We start from the raw sequence: 17,127 nt of genomic DNA, 5'->3' as shown, positions 1-17,127 counted from the left end.
GCTGTCCGGGGCGATCTTAAAATGCTGGCGGGCGGCATTTTAAAATCGCCCCGGACAGCGGAGAAGTCCTCCGCTGCCCGGGGCGATTTAAAAGCCCCTGGGAAGGCAGGCAGGGGGGACAAAGACTTTCGCCCCCTGCCCGCCTTCAGAAGGTGTTCCCGCCCCCGCCCCACTTTGGAACAGCTTTCCGAAGTGGGGCGGCTGGGGCAGGTGTCCCCGCCCCCCCGCCCCACTTCGGAACAGCTTTCCGAAGTGGGGCGGCTGGGCCAGGTGTCCCCGTCCCCCCTCCCCACTTCGGAACAGCTTTCCGAAGTGGGGCGGATGGGGCAGCTGTTCCCGCCCCCCCTCCCCCCTTCGGAACAGCGTTCCGAAGTGGGGCGGATGGGGCAGCTGTTCCCGCCCCCCCCTTCGGAACAGCGTTCCGAAGTGGGGCGGATGGGGCAGCTGTTCCCGCCCCCCCTCCCCACTTCGGAACAGCTTTCCGAAGTGGGGCGGATGGGGCAGCTGTTCCCGCCCCCCCTCCCCCCTTCGGAACAGCGTTCCGAAGTGGGGCGGATGGGGCAGCTGTTCCCGCCCCCCTCCCCCCTTCGGAACAGCGTTCCGAAGTGGGGCGGATGGGGCAGCTGTTCCCGCCCCCCCTCCCCCCTTCGGAACAGCGTTCCGAAGTGGGGCGGATGGGGCAGCTGTTCCCGCCCCCCTCCCCCCTTCGGAACAGCGTTCCGAAGTGGGGCGGATGGGGCAGCTGTTCCCGCCCCCCTCCCCCCTTCGGAACAGCGTTCCGAAGTGGGGCGGATGGGGCAGCTGTTCCCGCCCCCCCTCCCCCCTTCGAACAGCGTTCCGAAGTGGGGCGGCTGGGGCAGCTGTTCCCGCCCCCCCTCCCCACTTCGGAACAGCATTCCGAAGTGGGGCGGATGGGGCAGCTGTTCCCGCCCCCCGCTTCGGAACAGCGTTTTAAAATGCTGGGGGTCGGCAGCGCTTCGCTCCCGACCCCCAGCATTTTAAGATCTCCCCGGGACACGGGGAGATTTTAAAATGCTGGGGGTCGGCAGCGAACGCTTCGCTCCCGCCCGCCAGCATTTTAAGATCGCCGGGGCAGGCGGGGGGAAGGCAGGCGGGGGGGGAGCAAAGACTTTTGCCCCCCGCCGGCCTTCAGAAGAGGTCCTCTTCTGAAGGCCGGCTGTGGGCGAAAGTCTTTGCTCCCGACCGCCAGCATTTCCCTATGGGCTTTCGTCTTGCGATGCAAGCCCATAGGGAAATTCGTCTTGCGAAGCGCCTCCAAAACAGAAAACCCTTTCGTCTTGCGGGTTTTCCGTCTTGCGAGGCATTCGTCTTGTGGGGTACCACTGTATTTTAAAATGCAAGTGTCCAGTGCCCTCTGTCACAGTGGCTTGATTAACTTAGAGGTCACCAACAACTCTACAACTTCTAAAACTTAATCAGAGCAGGACTTCAGAAGGGTATGTGTGTGTTGTCTCCACTGCCCCGTGATGTATAGATTCAATATCAAATATCTGAGAGCCATCACTGAAGTTGAGATATTGGAGCTTAATCCCAAGATTCTGATTCAGGACCTCCTTTGTTAGATTGTTGTCCTATAGCAGGGGGCTGCAGGCCCTGGCGGGTAGGTGGGGGGTGGACACTGAGTTTTTCCAAGGGGTCCATCAAACTTCACAACTAATGCCCAGACACTCAGCTTTCATTTCAAAAACAATAATGCAAGTTTCTACCTGCTATGAAAGGGAAGCAAAACGTGATTCCTGTGAGATGAGCCAGCCTGGCTGTCTGCTCCCACCTTTTTAACCAATGAGGTTTTAACCAGTGAATGAAGTGAAGGCTGCAATTGATGAGTGAATTGTTTGGACACCAGCCAATAGATATGTATCCTAAAGTGTTGCCATTTCTCCCTCCAATTTAATGGACTTTTATTTCCTGCATGTGTTTAGTCCTTGGAATATCCAAAGTGTACTTTACTCCATTCTAGCAACCAGAACCAATACTTCCCAATCCGTTACCAGTTATTTTCTGCAATTACTTCTACATAGTAAATGTTCAAGGATTCCTTTTCCTCACATGGGAAATGCAAACTGTGAAACTTTGCGGACAGACTCTTCAAATCACGTCCAAATTTTCGTGCAGCTTGAGAACATAGCATGCTTAGTGTGATGTTCTTTTTCTATTTCTGTGCATCACAGTCCTATACTTCATGACACAGCCTTTTCTGATTGGCCAATATACAAAGTAATAGGGTGGACAGAATACAAAAACGCACTATTTAGAAGGAAGGTCTTGCAAAAGTGTGTAGCCAAAACTGCATGCCAAAATTCGGAGAAATTCTCACTAACATACTGATGAAGTTTCATGAAGATTTTTTTTTAAGCAACAACAGCCACAACCCCCAAATTGCTGCAGAAATGTGGAGAACTGAATTTAAGATTGGAGAAAATGAAGAACTGAGAGAGCCGATCCCTAGTAGTCACACAGCTGCTCACCTGGGATGTAGGTGCTTTAGACTGAGGGTCTCTTATTGTGAGAGAATTCAACAACCCCCAGTGTGTCAGTCCCTTTACTAGGAATACATATGTATACCAGAGATTCTACATGTTATTTTGGTGTTAACTAGGGTTCAAAACGGGGACGCGGGTGGCGCTGGGGACGCGGGTGGCGCTGTGCGTTAAACCACAGAGCCTAGGACTTGCCGATCAGAAGGTCGGCGGTTTGAATCCCTGTGACGGGGTGAGCTCCCATTGCTCGGTCCCTGCTCCTGCCAACCTAGCAGTTTGAAAGCATGTCAAAGTGTAAGTAGATAAATAGGTACCGCTCCGGCGGGAAGTTAAACGGTGTTTCCGTGTGCTGCTCTGGTTCGCCAGAAGCGGCTTAGTCATGCTGGCCACATGACCCAGAAGCTGTACACCGGCTCCCTTGGCCAGTAAAGTGAGATGAGCGCCACAACCCCAGAGTCGGCCACGACTGGACCTAATGGTCAGGGGTCCCTTTACCTTTACTAGGGTTCAAAACAGATAAGATATAGGATATATGTTATCAGATCTCCTACTGTTGGGTTTAATTATTATTTTTTAACTTGAAAGTTTTTCTGGGGAAGCAGCAGTTCTGGAACACGGAAAATGTAACCCTTTCCCTCTGTGCCATTTTCCCAGTCTCAATCACCCCCAAACTGCTATTAGCCTCTCTGTGAAGGAAATACAGGTACCTTTTGTATTTGCACATTTCTTTCTCAAGTGGGGCTAATAGCAGCTTTGAGTGGGTGGGTTTGCTCTAAACTGGAATAATGGTAAGTGGGGGGAAATATTAAACACTCCCTCCCCGGTACTGCCGCTCCAATCCAAATCAATCCTCCCACACGGTTGATTTGACAATACAATAAGTAAGTAAAAATAAGGCTGCCATGGGATTAAAAGGCGGTGCCTTAATATCTGACTAATTGTGATGCACCACATACTAAGTTGAAACAACTTATTTGTCACACTTGGGGAAGATCAAGACCTTTTCAGCAAGATGTTTGCATCCCACAGGCCTGGAGGGTTGCCCTCCGCATTCTGTACATAATGCGTCCTGCTATAGGCATCAGCGGACAGGCCAAATGAGACATGTAGCCTTGGACCACCTTCTATTGCTTTTTCATGGTGTGTAGTAAGTAAAGGTTAATTGTTATACTTTTCGTAAAAAAAACAAACGAAACCCTTTTTACTTGACATTAAGCCATCAGATAGAGTTCCGAACACTGGAGTGTTTATACGGTGGTTGGTCCCCCCCCCCCCCATTATTGCCCTCCTTGTACTGTCCTTTTGACAACAGCCCCTAAAGTATTCAAAAATTACTTCGCAGGCTCATGATGTAGTGTCGCCAAAGGCTAATTGACTCGTCCTTCTGTAATGATCCGTGGCTGTGTATACAGATGCCATTGTTCCCAGTCAGCTGTATACATGGACCTTCAGCTGAATGCTGGGGTTTCATTTCATAACTATTGGCTCTCTCTTTGTCCACCTGGATCACCAAAGGAGACTAAGGCCACATTCGGACCATACATTTAAAGCACTTTAAACAGTTGTGGCTTCTCTCAAAGAATTCTGCAAGCTGTAGTTTGATAAAGGTGCTGAGTGCACTAGGAAGACCCCTATTCCCCTCCCCAAGCTACAATTCCCAGCATTTGATTTGATTTAATATTAATATTTTGTTTTTCCAACAAGAAATGTTATGCTGGATGATATCTTCTCTCTGGGAAGGGACTTCTTCTGTGCTCAGTGCAGCAGGCAACACACTCTCAGGCAAAATGATAGTTCATAGTTCTCAGTGAAGAGGAATTGACTGTTAAACCACTCTGGGACTTGTAGTTCTGTGAGGGAAATAGGGGCCTCCTAACCACTCTCAACACTGTTAACAAACTTCAGCTCCCAAAATTATATGGGTGAAGCCATGACTATTTAATGTGGTATCATAGTGGCTTGAATGCATGGTCTAAAACAACATAATTGCTTGTAATATTTCTTAAAATTCTTAAAATTCCAATATGTGGACATTAGATATGTTTAATTAAGAAGCAAATATACTTTTCTGTGCCCAATGCATGCAGCTGTGTTGATAGCTGTGTCTGTAGCTCATAGGAAGGTGTCCCACTGCTTGTAGAAATCACACTCATTTCTCCCTGTATCGCCGCCTAGCAGGCAGAGAGCCCTTATAGCTTTGTTGATAACGCCCTATCCTAACTTTTCTAAGGCTTGCTCACACGCTGAGCTGAACACAGGTACAAGCTGCTTCTACCCATGTACAAGCATTTGTGTGAGTGGATTTGTACTGCTCAACTATTGTGTACACAGATTGTACATATTGAATGGGACGTGCAAAGGTGTGAACACCCTTGTAGAAAATAATCTAGGGACTGTAGTGCCCTCTTCTATCCTCTGTTATGTGGCTGATCTAATTCCAGAATGTCAACAGATGCAGAAACATGCAGTGTTAAAAGCATTCTTCCCACTACTGGAAAAAATCCAAAGGTCCCTAGATGGGCTTCTCTGAGAAGACAACCTTCTTTCACCTCTGAAGTCCAAAAGTCATTTCAGGCCTGCCTGAATAAGATTCTTTCCCAGCCCCATTAATCAATGACTAGCAGGTGTCCACAGCAATCATGATTACATGTGCCAGGCTGCAGAAAGATAACTCAGAAACAATTTAAGGTCAAGGGTGGGGCAGACATCTGAAAAATAACAGACACCAGACCCGGCAAAAGTACTTTACACCTGTTTTTTTGATCGGCTGAGTTCTCTGAAAAGGGGAGTAACTCACATCTCCTCAGTATCAACTTGCAATTTTCCTTTGCTGATCATAATACCAAGCATGCATAGAGCACATTTCTAATTCTTAATGCACTTCACACACATTATGTTTGGTTCTCACTAGGATTGTAACAATGTGAGGATTAATTGGTCAGATTATCCCATTTTAAAACTTCTAATTGATCAAAAACTCTAATTAATCAAGCAGCAGATTATCTGTATTTGTAACACGTTAGAAAGTTAAGGATGACAGGTATTGGGTTTTACCGAACTCTGCAGCTTAATTCTCCCCTCTTCTCCTCTGCGGCCCCCCACCTCAATATCTGCTCCAGAGGTACACAAGGAGAGGAAGGAAAAGCCCAGCTTTGTGAATGGAAGTGTACACATGCAGCATTGGACACAACCCCTGATCTCAGAAGAAGTGTTCCTCTTATCGCACACAAGAAATTATGCTGCTTCTAAGATGGTGTGTGCTGTGACTCATAAGGCAGACATCTGAGGACATGCATTTCCTCTTCACAATGATTGTTTTATTAATATACAAATTTCAGTCATTAACTTATTCATTAAAACTCATACAATTAATTGAGTAATACTTCTTGAATGGGTAGACTACGCTGATTCCTGGTCATTGTAAGCTTGCCCAAACTAAAGTCACACGGTGAGATGTGAACTGAGGTCTCCAGACTCATACTCTCAGCCCAATTTTAAAGCATAATTTTGATCCTGCTTTTCCTAATACTGATTAGGGTGTACCCTGGAGTCTTTCAGAGACTCCTTACCTCTTTCCTCAACATCCCAGGGGCATCCCTTGGAAAGCTGATTTAAAAGCCATGTCTAGATGCCCCGCTTCACCACTGGAACTGGTCTTACACCAGAATGGGGGGGACGGACAGGAAAAGTCTTTATGTTTACTGCTTCAGCTCCAGGGCTGGCTCAGAAAACAAGCCTCAGCATAACTTGCCCATAGCTGGACTGGCTTAGAATCCAGGGGATCCGAGGCTGGCTTGGCCTTGCTCCATCCCTACCCCTCAAAACCCCATTTCATAGGTTTATGCTGACTACCCACAGTAAGGATACATCTAGCTTCCCTTCTGAAGGGTTGGGTGGAGATCTTAGTGATAGTTAAGGTTCTCCACTGGCAGAGCCAGGCAGAGCTGGGTGAAGAGACACTTCTGCCTCATCCAACCCTCCTCCAGCATGGCAATTTGAGTTATAGATTGGTCTGCCCAAAGCCTTATTGTCTGCATCATGTTCCCCTGTGCACCCACCCCAAAATGGTAGACCAGGGATAGAAAACCTACAGATGTTGGTAGATTTCAACTCCTATCCATACTAGCCAGCATAGTCAATGAGAATTGTGCAACACCTAGAGGGCCACTGGTTCCCCACCCTTGTTGTAGACTTTCCTCAACTGGAAGCTGAGCTGGTCCTCTGATGATTTGGGTTGCTCTTTTCTACACCTTGTCTAGCTCTTTCATGTGGTTTCCACTCAGCTGTGGGATAGATACAGTTGTACCTTGGTTTTTTGAACAGAATGCGTTCCAGAAGTCCATTCGACTTCCGAAACGTTCAGAAACAAGGCATAGCTTCCGATTGGCTTCCGATTGCGCAGGCACGCCGGAAACAATAGCGGAAGCTGCATCAGACGTTCAGCTTCCAAAAAAAACATTCAAAAACCAGAACACTCACTTCTGGGTTTTGATCATTCAGGAGCCGAAACGTACAAGTACCAAGGTGTTTGACGACTGTATTCAGAACTGAGCACTTTCTGAAGAGCTGCCCAAGAGGTTATTTGAAACCACTTTTAGTAGCTACGGATTTGGGAGGGATGGAGGAATGAAAGCAGTTTTAATCATCCTAATAGGGTTTATGACTCTGACATTGTTGCATGCACCATGCATTTAGGAGGAGGAAAGCTACAAAAATAAATAAATAAAGGGAGCCACACAGTACAAGGTGGTCTGTATTTCCAGAACACAGGAGATATTGCTAGGCATGTTGAAGCCATTTCTGAGTAGTGTGCAAACACCAAAAGGATTGTTTAAGCCTTATTTGAAAAACATTGATAGTACAAATATTTATTCTGAGTTTGATATGATTACGGAATTATTTACATTAGAAAGTGGGTGAATAGGGAGGACAGAATAAAAATACTGGTTTAAGAAATAGTGCCTCTTCTGTTGTCTTTGACAGGGAAAGAATAGGCTATGCTGTTCCGCAGCATTAAATCAAGCAAAAGAGTGAAAAAGGCAACAAATTGTAAGCTATTCCAATTGTTTGTTTCATTAAAAAATATTACAGTTAACAAATTGCAGCTCAGAAAACAACCTGTATGAATCGGGATCATCTCCATATTTGTCATTCCAAAGATGTAATAAATTAAATGAGCTTCAAAGAATCTCTCTCATTGTGTTCCCCTCTTAACCAGGTTACTTCCCGTGAGCTTACAGAAGACCATCACTGCAACAAGAACAGCAGCAGCTTTGAATAACACCAGTTCCCACCTATTATCAGCGGTTGGGAAGCTTTTCTATACAAAGGTATTTTCACCCACCAGCAGACATTGCATAGAGTTTTTTGTTGTGGGTCTCTATGGGGGGTGGAGGATTTTTCCAGTGTGAAATGCCATGATGAAGGAACTCTTGTCTCCTGCCTTTCCGTGACACCATCATGGCATGTTGTTTGGCCATTTCTCCCTGCCTGGCTTTCATTGTTCCTTGCAGAGAGTCCAAAGGATAAATGAAGCCAAGATGCCTATGCCACAAGGTGGTATTCAACTCTTAAGAGCTGTATCCAACTAAGGCTGAATACGCACTATACATTTAAAGCCCATAATTTCCCCCAGAAAATCATGGAAACTGTAGTTCAACCACTCACAGAGCTACAATTCCCTGCAGCCTTAACAAATGACTGTTAACAATATTTTGGGGGTGAAGTCATGTGCTTTAAAAGTATGGTGTGTATGCAGCCTATGTTATACCCAGAGTAAACCTATGGAAATTAATAGACCTGACTAACTTAAGCCCATTAACTTGAATGGCTTCAATCCAAGTGTAACTTAGTTGGATGTAATCTTTAGCCTGCATTTCGTCCTGATACTGGGCATTGCTGTTGGGATGGACTCTTAGCATGTATCTAAGCCTAAGCATGTACAAATGAAACAAGCACCCTCCCCCCACTACCCTGCCTTTTCTCTGTTGTTTCCCTTGTGTTAAATATTACACGGTAAGCTTCTGGGCTCTGAGTGCCTGTATGAGGCACTTGCTCACAAGCAGAAGATTAGGATGTGTAGTGAATTTAACAGCCCCACCCCAACAACCCATAGAGCTTCCTGCTGCTGTCATACTGTGACCACACCACCCACCCACCCCTGCTGCTAAGACTTGTGGGTAAATTTGTTGCTGCAGTAGCTGCTTCCTGCCCAGTCACAAGGAATGCAGCACCTCTACCATGACAGAAGCCATCACTCCAACCAAGTTCTCCAGGCCCACCACAACTCACTCTGAGGAAAGGATCCTTCCTGAAAGTGAGGCATTTTGACTGATGTGGGCTGTTAAATTTTAAGCAGGCTTTGTGAATGTTGCAGCAAAGCAGCAATGGCACAGACGATCTGTGCAGCCACTTCATCCACAATGTTTCCCTCTGATGAAGGGACACTTTCTCAGAGCACAGTATGAGAGCAACAGACCAGGAAGGATGGGGAGGAGACGGTGACAGGAGGAAAGAGGAGGTGGCAGAAGGCAGGAGTAAGGGGTGGTGGCCCATCAGGGCTGTCTTAAGCATATGTGGCGCCTGGGTGCAAAGATCCGCCCGGCGCCCCCCCTAGTTGCCCAGTCCCAGGCACACAGGAGGGCGGAGCCAGCCAGCCGCCTTAGCGTCTCGCTGGCTTGGTCGCCCCCAAACTCGCAGAAGAGCCCACTGTGGTGCTCTGACTGATGGGCAGGCTCTTCCCCGGACTCAACTCTCAGGCCCTGGACTCTTGGCCTGGCGCCCCTGAGAGCCCGGCGCCCGGGTGCCTTGCACCCCTAGTGCCTATGGGTAAGACGGCCCTGTGGCCCATCTGAGATGGAACCGTGTCCCTAGTAAGCTCCTCAGAACAGGGACAAATCCTTTTATATCCTGCAACTGCTGTGCACGCTGATGGTGCTAAATAAATAAATGAACTTATTTGCTGGATTGGTCCCTGTTCTTCCCTGTCTCTTTCTGTATTTTGCAGTGAAAATAGGTAGTATGGCTGAAAACTACATAGGAAGAGAGAGCAAAAACTGTGCAAGGGAAAAGGAAAAGAAAAGAAAAGAATTTAAATACAGCTTGACAATTGCAATTAAATAACTCAAATCTCAAGTTTGGCATTTTTCTTAACACCCAATATGATTGATATTTGTACTTCAGAGCCTTTAAAATATTTAAGCAGAAAAGAAATGAAATGAACTGCAACCAGTTAAGGTCATCGACTTAGGACAAAAAATGATAAAATATTAAAACGACAGAAACAAATTTTCCAACAGTTAATATACCAAGACTTCATAGGGATGTATTATTCAAAGCAGAGAAACATGTGTGACCCCTCGCCTATTGCATAATACAGAAAGGATATGAAAGTTTAAATCTACACAAGTGTAGGTATCAAGCAGGAGAAGAAAAGGACACAATATGCATACCAAAGGCTGATTTAATAATTACCATTAGCGGTTATTGCAGATGTGAAAATGACTTGTCCGATTTGGGGGGGGGGGTAGGGGTGGAATTGCAGTCATGAATAACTGATATACAGTTCAAACCTAATGTCAAAATAGGTGGCCTAAAATGAACTCTGACCCTCAAGGTGAAATCTATGTGTTAGTGATTTGCATAGTACAGTTTAAAGTGATAACCATTACTTTGAAAGTAATGACCAAATGGGCATTCCTTTCACTTCAGAATCATTGTACGGTAATTTCACCAGTGAAATCTAACACTAAGGAAGTGTCATTGTATTGTTTTGATTTCCCCCCCTTAAGTTTTAAGAAAGGGAATGTCAGTAAACAAATCAATGAACCAATGTGAGTTGTCTCAGGCTTAAAGCTAATTTATTTCGCCTTCTTAATGCTAAAATAACAGTAGTGATTGGCATGTCTATTCAGAAGTAAGTTCCAATGGGACTTACTGCCAGGTAAGTGTGTAGGATTGCAGTCTCAAAGAAGAAATGGTTTTCAGCTGCATAACTCATTGCCTCAGCTTCTGACACACTGCCAGGAAATGAATATTTGCTTCCATCATGGGCTGAGCAAATTCAACTGAGCAAATCTGCCTCACTGATTTACCTGAGAGGTCCTCAGCAGGGCCTGTTGCCTACCCAGATGTTCAACTTGGTGGTGACATCTACATGTTTTGGGCTAGAAGTCTTTGCTGCGGCTGTGCTGGCTATGGCTGATGGGAGTTGTACTCCAAAATATCTGGAAGACACAGGCTGGTGAAGGCTGACGTAGCCAAAGAGTGACACCAGGGAAGACTAATGATGAGGACAGGAATTGCTGCCTGTATAATCCTGGCACCATACGGACACCCATGTCCCTGATACTGGTCTTGAATATGATTGTATTGTGCAATTTTTTTGTACAGCTGCTTTGAGAACCTCTTGAGGTTGTAAAGTGGGATACAGTGGTACCTCATGTTACATATGCTTCAGGTTACATACGCTTCAGGTTACAGACTCCGCTAACCCAGAAACAGTACCGCAGGTTAAGAACTTTGCTTCAGGATGAGAACAGAAATCGTACTCCAGGAGTGCGGCAGCAACAGGAAGCCCCATTAGCTAAAGTGGTGCTTCAGGTTAAGAACAGTTTCAGGTTAAGAACGGACCTCCAGAACGAATTAAGTACTTAACCCAAGGTACCACTGTTTAAGTTTTTGAAATAAATAATAAATACAGCTGAAAGAAGGGTCCCAATTTGGAGCCCTTGTTATCAGTACTTTAACACAATGCCACGTTCTTCTCTGTCCATAGCCGATCAGTTATACAAGTTGCATTTTGCATGCAATTATTATGTTTTGCTCACTAGGGCGGCCACCCCCGACCTGGGGCTTTACAGGCTGCCCAGGATGGCTGAAAATCTCCCTGTTTGCCTGTCCTATTAAGCCACTTGTTAGCCATTGGGTCAGTGTGACTGCTGCAACCCACTTGGGTCAGTGTACAGTTCTCAGGACTGTGTCAGGAGTGAGCCAGCAGTAAATAACACTGCAAGTTGGGAGTTACCTCTTTATTAAGGAAACCACGATCTGCACAGGAGTGCTAATGAACATAGCAACTCATCTCTGGTAGGTCTTGCCCCCATGAAGCAGTTGCTGAGACTGAAGGTCCCCTGCCTCCCACAACTGCCTAAGTCCTCTCCTATCCAGGTTCCCCCCCAAGCAATAAGAGACTGTGTCTGCATGTCACCAATCTCTCCTTTGCCCTTTTCATACCTCTTCTGGTTCTGGGAGAGATAAAAGTAGGGGAGTTTGTCGCAGCAGGAGGGGGAGACATCTGTGACTCTGCACCAGCCTCACTCATCTGTGCCTCACTCATCTCCTCCCACCTTCCTTCTTCAGCTTCTTTCTCTGATTCTGGACTTCTCTTAGCCACAGACTCTCCTAGATCACTAAGCCCTATTACCTCCTCAGCTTCTGACACCCCCTCCCAAGGGCGAAACTAGGCTTTATTTCACCCAGATCAAAGACCCAGTTTGGCATACACACACACACTTGTGCACACACAGAGAGACTGGGAGTCTCAATGGCGCCCCTCTGGAGGCTTCACTCAGGGCAAAAACCCCAGCTAGGCCCCCACTCCGTAACAATGGCTCTGCCTCCTTCTCCCAGTCTTCTCCCCTCTGACCAGTCATCATTGTCCCACCACTTTCCTGGGCGGGCTCTGAGCCTTCTTCCCGTGGGGTTCCCCAACTGGTTTCTCCCATCATTCCTTTGTGTCCAACCAGGCCATGACAGACTGTAGCCTCTTCAGCACTCGCTCATCTGCTCCCTCCACCCGTTTGAATCCTGGTTGCTGAGGCTTGCTGCTGATTTATATTATCATTACAATAGGAAAATGAAAATAAATAAAACCTGTCACACTGATGGGCTAGTTAAATAAATCTATTACATCTGCAGCCAAAGCAGCTCTCTAATGCTCCTATATATTTATATAGACAAGGTAGAAATAAAACTGCAATATATGATCCTGGCTACTACAAGCATACTGAAGACTACTGTTTCTGAAATAATTGCTTTAATGATGATATAGGTGATGAAATCCTGCTATGAACTAGTGCTGTAACATATGTAACTCTAAGCACACGGCAAAGGCTTTTAAGAAATGGGCATTCCATACAAATCTCACTGAAATGGAGAAATGGTGTAACAGTGGTGCTTCGTGAAGTCTACTCCCACCATCCACTAGGAGTTCCCTTGAGGGTATCTTCCCCTTCAGGGGCATACAAAGAGGGGTGGGGGTGCAGGCTGCCCCAGGTGTCACCCTGAGGGGGGAGTGACACAATGGTGCGTGGCACTCACCGCAGGGCCTGCAGTGCGCCCAAGCCATGCTTTTCAGGCGCCTGCAGGCTCTGCGCTGTCTGCCCGCTGCCTCCCCCCAGCTGTAGGGTTGTCGAGGGCGCGCATGCGCTGTTGGTACGGGCATTGCTCGCACGCCATTGGAATGGATGCCACATGCGCGCTGTCAGTATGGGCGCCACGTGCGCCATCTGTACGGGCGCCGTTTGAGCTCTGTCCGTAGGGGTGCCGCGTGTGCGCAGCTGGGTGGTTTGCCCCACCCCTCAGCACCCCACACCGAGTGCCAGAGAGACTTCCTCCAACACTGTTCCCCTTAAAGACATCCTTGCTTGGCCCACCATCATAACACCCATAGTCCCTCCCTGGTCCAAGCATAATCTGGACTCCATCATAGCTCCTTCTTATTCTAAAGAGAAAACATCAGCTTTGCAAAGGGAAGAGTTATAGCTCAGTAGTAGAGCACCTGATTTGCATGCCAAAGGTTCCAGATTCAATCCCTGGTGTCTTCAGGTAGACTCCTGCCTAGAGAGCTGCTGTCAGTGAGTGCAGAAAATAGAGAACTAGATGGACTAATGTTCTGGCCCAATGTAAGATAGCTTCCTATGAAAAAAGGCAATATTTATTTTAAAGAATAAATCAGCAAAAATCAAAGAAACAACAACATCTACTTCAAACAGTTTTTATATGGAAAACAATTTCAACTTCAGCACCATTTGCTACAAGAAGATCTAGTGAAATTGGCAGCCATGTTTTTAGTTCTCCACCAACCCCATTAGGCTTTAGGTTAGTGTAAGTAACAGGGAGAAATAGGAACACAGAAGTTTCTGAACTCAGTAAATATGTCCTATTCAGCCATACCTTTTAGCTGCTACAGAATTGTATAAAAGTCTTGAACAATTGGTGAGAAATTATGCCTGGGCTGGGTATTATTGTATATAACACTTTCAAATGAGTTATTAGTATCATTTTTTTTGCAGTGGAACAGCAATTTTTAGCTCCATATCCAAAACATACTACCACGTGGGGCGTAAATGATTACAGATACATTCTGGAGCCTGGAGCCTTCCTTTTTTCATTATGAAATTCACATTTCTGCTTCTGCTCCTTGCTTTCTGAAAACCACTTAACGTGAATCTGAAGACTTGTGCATGTCCTACTTCATCCACTTAGGTAGCTTAAAAAAAAAAAGGCTAAAAGAGCAAAAAGTTACTGGCAAAATGCCAAAGGGGAGAATAAAGCCAAAAAGATGGACATTTTAAAGGTGAGCTCACTAGATTAATGATAGCAGGAAAAATTGTCATAGTTTAGCTAGCAGTAATGCCAGTATTGCAGGAAAGACTTCAGAAACATTTCTGTAATGGATACAGCTATTAATAAACTGAGGAGGCTATTTAATGTATTGATAATAAATTGTCTCCCTCCACCCAACCCCTTCTTAAATGGGATGCTACCTAATCTAGACAGGCAGGTCAAGACCACAAAACAAACATCATTTAGATGTGAAAGCTAAAATATATGTTGCCCAGAATGCTGCCATAGAAAACATTAAGGCATTATGGTTGTTTTCTTCTGAAAATCAAGACCAAGTCCATTATCCTAATTACTGATGAAACCCCAAAAGCATGTACAAGTCTAGTGCAAGGATCAACTGAACGAGTTCCCTTTCCATCATAGCATACATAACCCAATTGTTGCAATTGATAATGTTATACAGCAAAAAAGAAATAAAAAATATTAGGCCACTAAGCCTGATGGAGGAGGAAGCAGGATTTAGAACACATCCAGCATTTCTGAGTTCTTGGACTGTCCCAAGGTATTTCAGGGACTTCAAAGCAAACCTGTTGGAAACAGGTTAATTAGAAACATCCTCACCCTGAAATTAAAGGAGATTGCACCAGACAAGAGCCGTTAAATCTCTGAATTACCCTAGCTGCATAGGTGTTGTTGTCTACTCGACAACAGCAGTGATAACAAATGCATGCCAGGAAAATGTAACACTTGACCTACATTCAGAAAACAATTTTAAATAGCTGACTGTCTGATAATCATCTAGCTCCTGATTTGAAAAATCAGTAATATTAACTGGGTTTGAAACATCAATTAGAATGGAATATATTAGTTAATCATCAGCTATTAGCCAGGCTGCCTGCATGATGCAAACACATTCTAAGGTATTCTTGATCTAAAATTCTGATTGGCAGAAACTCGCAGCTTATTTTCAGTCATCCAGGACAGAGGCAAAATACTTAGGGGAAAGACCTTAGCTCAATGAGCAGAGCACATGCTTTGCATGTAAAAGGCCCCAGCTTCTCCAGTCAGAGCTGGGAAAGTCTTTGACTCCACCCTGCATTTAAAGCACCTCCCCAAAGAAGCTTGGGAACTGTAGTCTGTTAAGTGTGCTAGGTATTGTAGCGCAATGAAGGGTAAATTACCATTCCCTGTATCCTTTGAGGGGAGGAACGAAATGTGCTTTAAATAGGCTTTACTATTGTAGTGCACATTTTACCTAATAAAACATATTTTTGTCTTCAATTTTGCCCAATGTACAGTGGTACCTCGGGTTAAGTACTTAATCCGTTCCGGAGGTCCGTTCTTAACTTGAAACTTCTTAACCTGAAGCACCACTTTAGCTAATGGGGCCTCCTGCTGCTGCTGCGCCGCTGGAGCACGATTTCTGTTCTCATCCTGAAGCAAAGTTCTTAACCTGAGGTAATATTTCTGGGTTAGCGGAGTCTGTAACCTGAAGCATATGTAACCTGAAGCGTATGTAACCTGAGGTACCATGGTACACATTTTTACACAATATTTAGTTGCATGACTGCATTGCAAAATTCAGAGAAGTGTGAATTTTGTAGGATAGCTTCCTTTTGGTTTATGTAATGTTTCAAGAAGTGCAAATTACATGGGTTCTGAATCGTCTCTCTCCTTCATTCCCAGGCAGTTCTCACTCTTGCAAACTTTCTGCCTCCACTCCTAGCTACCTAGTCTGTCTATCCTGCAACAGATAGTGGGTTACCTCAGTTGCCTCCATATTGTTAGCATTTTGTGGGAATCATTCAAGCGCACAGCTAACTTTGCACGGAGCGTTTACAGTAGACTTTGGTTTTCATGAGTGAACTCTGGAAAAGTTTTCATGGCAAAGTTATTACTAGCTAAGCGGAGGTGAGGGGAGAGTTTATGAATGGCTTTGATTCAGGTGGGGTGAAAGGATAAAGGGGCAGATGGACAGAAATATAAACATATCAAAACTGGCTAGCCAATCATAGGTGTAGGAGAAGATAATCTCATATAACTTTGTGCAGTGGTACCTCAGGTTAAGTGTTTAATTCATTCCAGAGGTCCATACTTAACCTGAAACTGTTCTTAACCTGAAGCACCACTTTAGCTAATGTGGCCTCCTGCTGCTGCCGCGCCGCCAGAGCACAATTTCTGTTCTCATCCTGAAGCAATATTTCTGGGTTAACGAAGTCTGTAACCTGAAGCGTATGTAACCTGAAGCGTATGTAACCCGAGGTACCACTGTATGTGTTTTTTTTCCCCATTCTGAAGTTCTAAGTTGGTATGATCTGGGGCAAAGCTACCTCACAGTATTTACAAACAACTCAGCAGAGTGAAAAAGTTCACATCTATAATTGATGGAAAGTTCATGAGCACGTAACATATCAAAGGCAACCCCGGAGCTGACTCAAAAGCACAAACTGAAAATTGAACCAGGGCTGTTCGTTTGCTTCTGTGTTTCAGGGCTGAGTCCAGTGATGATGACGATTTTTTTCCAGAGCTCTAATTAGTAAAAAACCAAGGCTTTCGAACCCCCATCTTTTGCTGCTCTTTGTCACCCTCTTCTTCATTATTCAGATTTGAATAAGGAAGGTTGCTGCTACATTGTCACATGGCTTAATTTATTTTCTGAAATTATTGATTATATATTCCTGTCAACGTTCAGCTGATTTCAGTAAATATTAGGCACCATTAGTTGCAAACAAGCCCAGGTTCTTAGAAGTGAAGCCCTAGCAGCAGGAAAGGCATTGGTGCAACACCAATGTACGTGTGCCACAGAATGTGCACGCAAAACTCCTTGGGTGCACAAGTCAAACTTGATGCCGAAGAAAATGGCTCCATATGCACACACAGCCCCAGAAGATTCTAGGTCATGGGAACCCATTGGGTCAACTCCAGTTTGCATATATACATGTTTGTTTAAATTATTTATAACCTGCTCTTCATAATTCACACAATCCCAGAGTGAGGAATACCACTAATATACAATAAAACAATATTTCATTTAAATACTATTTAATCTCAAATCAGA

The 17,127-nt window shown here is 45.3% G+C and overlaps 1 long non-coding RNA gene across 2 annotated transcripts; it reads left to right on the top strand.

Moving 5' to 3' along the window:
• Positions 1-5,594: 5,594 nt before the first annotated feature.
• LOC308594940 lies at positions 5,595-9,587 on the top strand. Of its 2 annotated transcripts, XR_014011694.1 has the most exons (4): positions 5,595-5,754; positions 7,485-7,550; positions 7,720-7,831; positions 9,508-9,587. It is a non-coding gene; the product is annotated as an uncharacterized lncRNA (long non-coding RNA). The 2 variants fall into 2 exon arrangements; XR_014011693.1 differs by lacking the exon at positions 7,485-7,550.
• Positions 9,588-17,127: the final 7,540 nt, after the last annotated feature.

The sequence above is a fragment of the Podarcis bocagei genome, assembly GCF_964188305.1.
Source record: "Podarcis bocagei genome assembly, chromosome: 9".
NCBI lineage: Eukaryota > Metazoa > Chordata > Lepidosauria > Squamata > Lacertidae > Podarcis > Podarcis bocagei.
The sequence above is the reverse complement of the archived record's forward strand: the minus strand, read 5'-3'. Positions and strand labels throughout refer to the sequence as shown.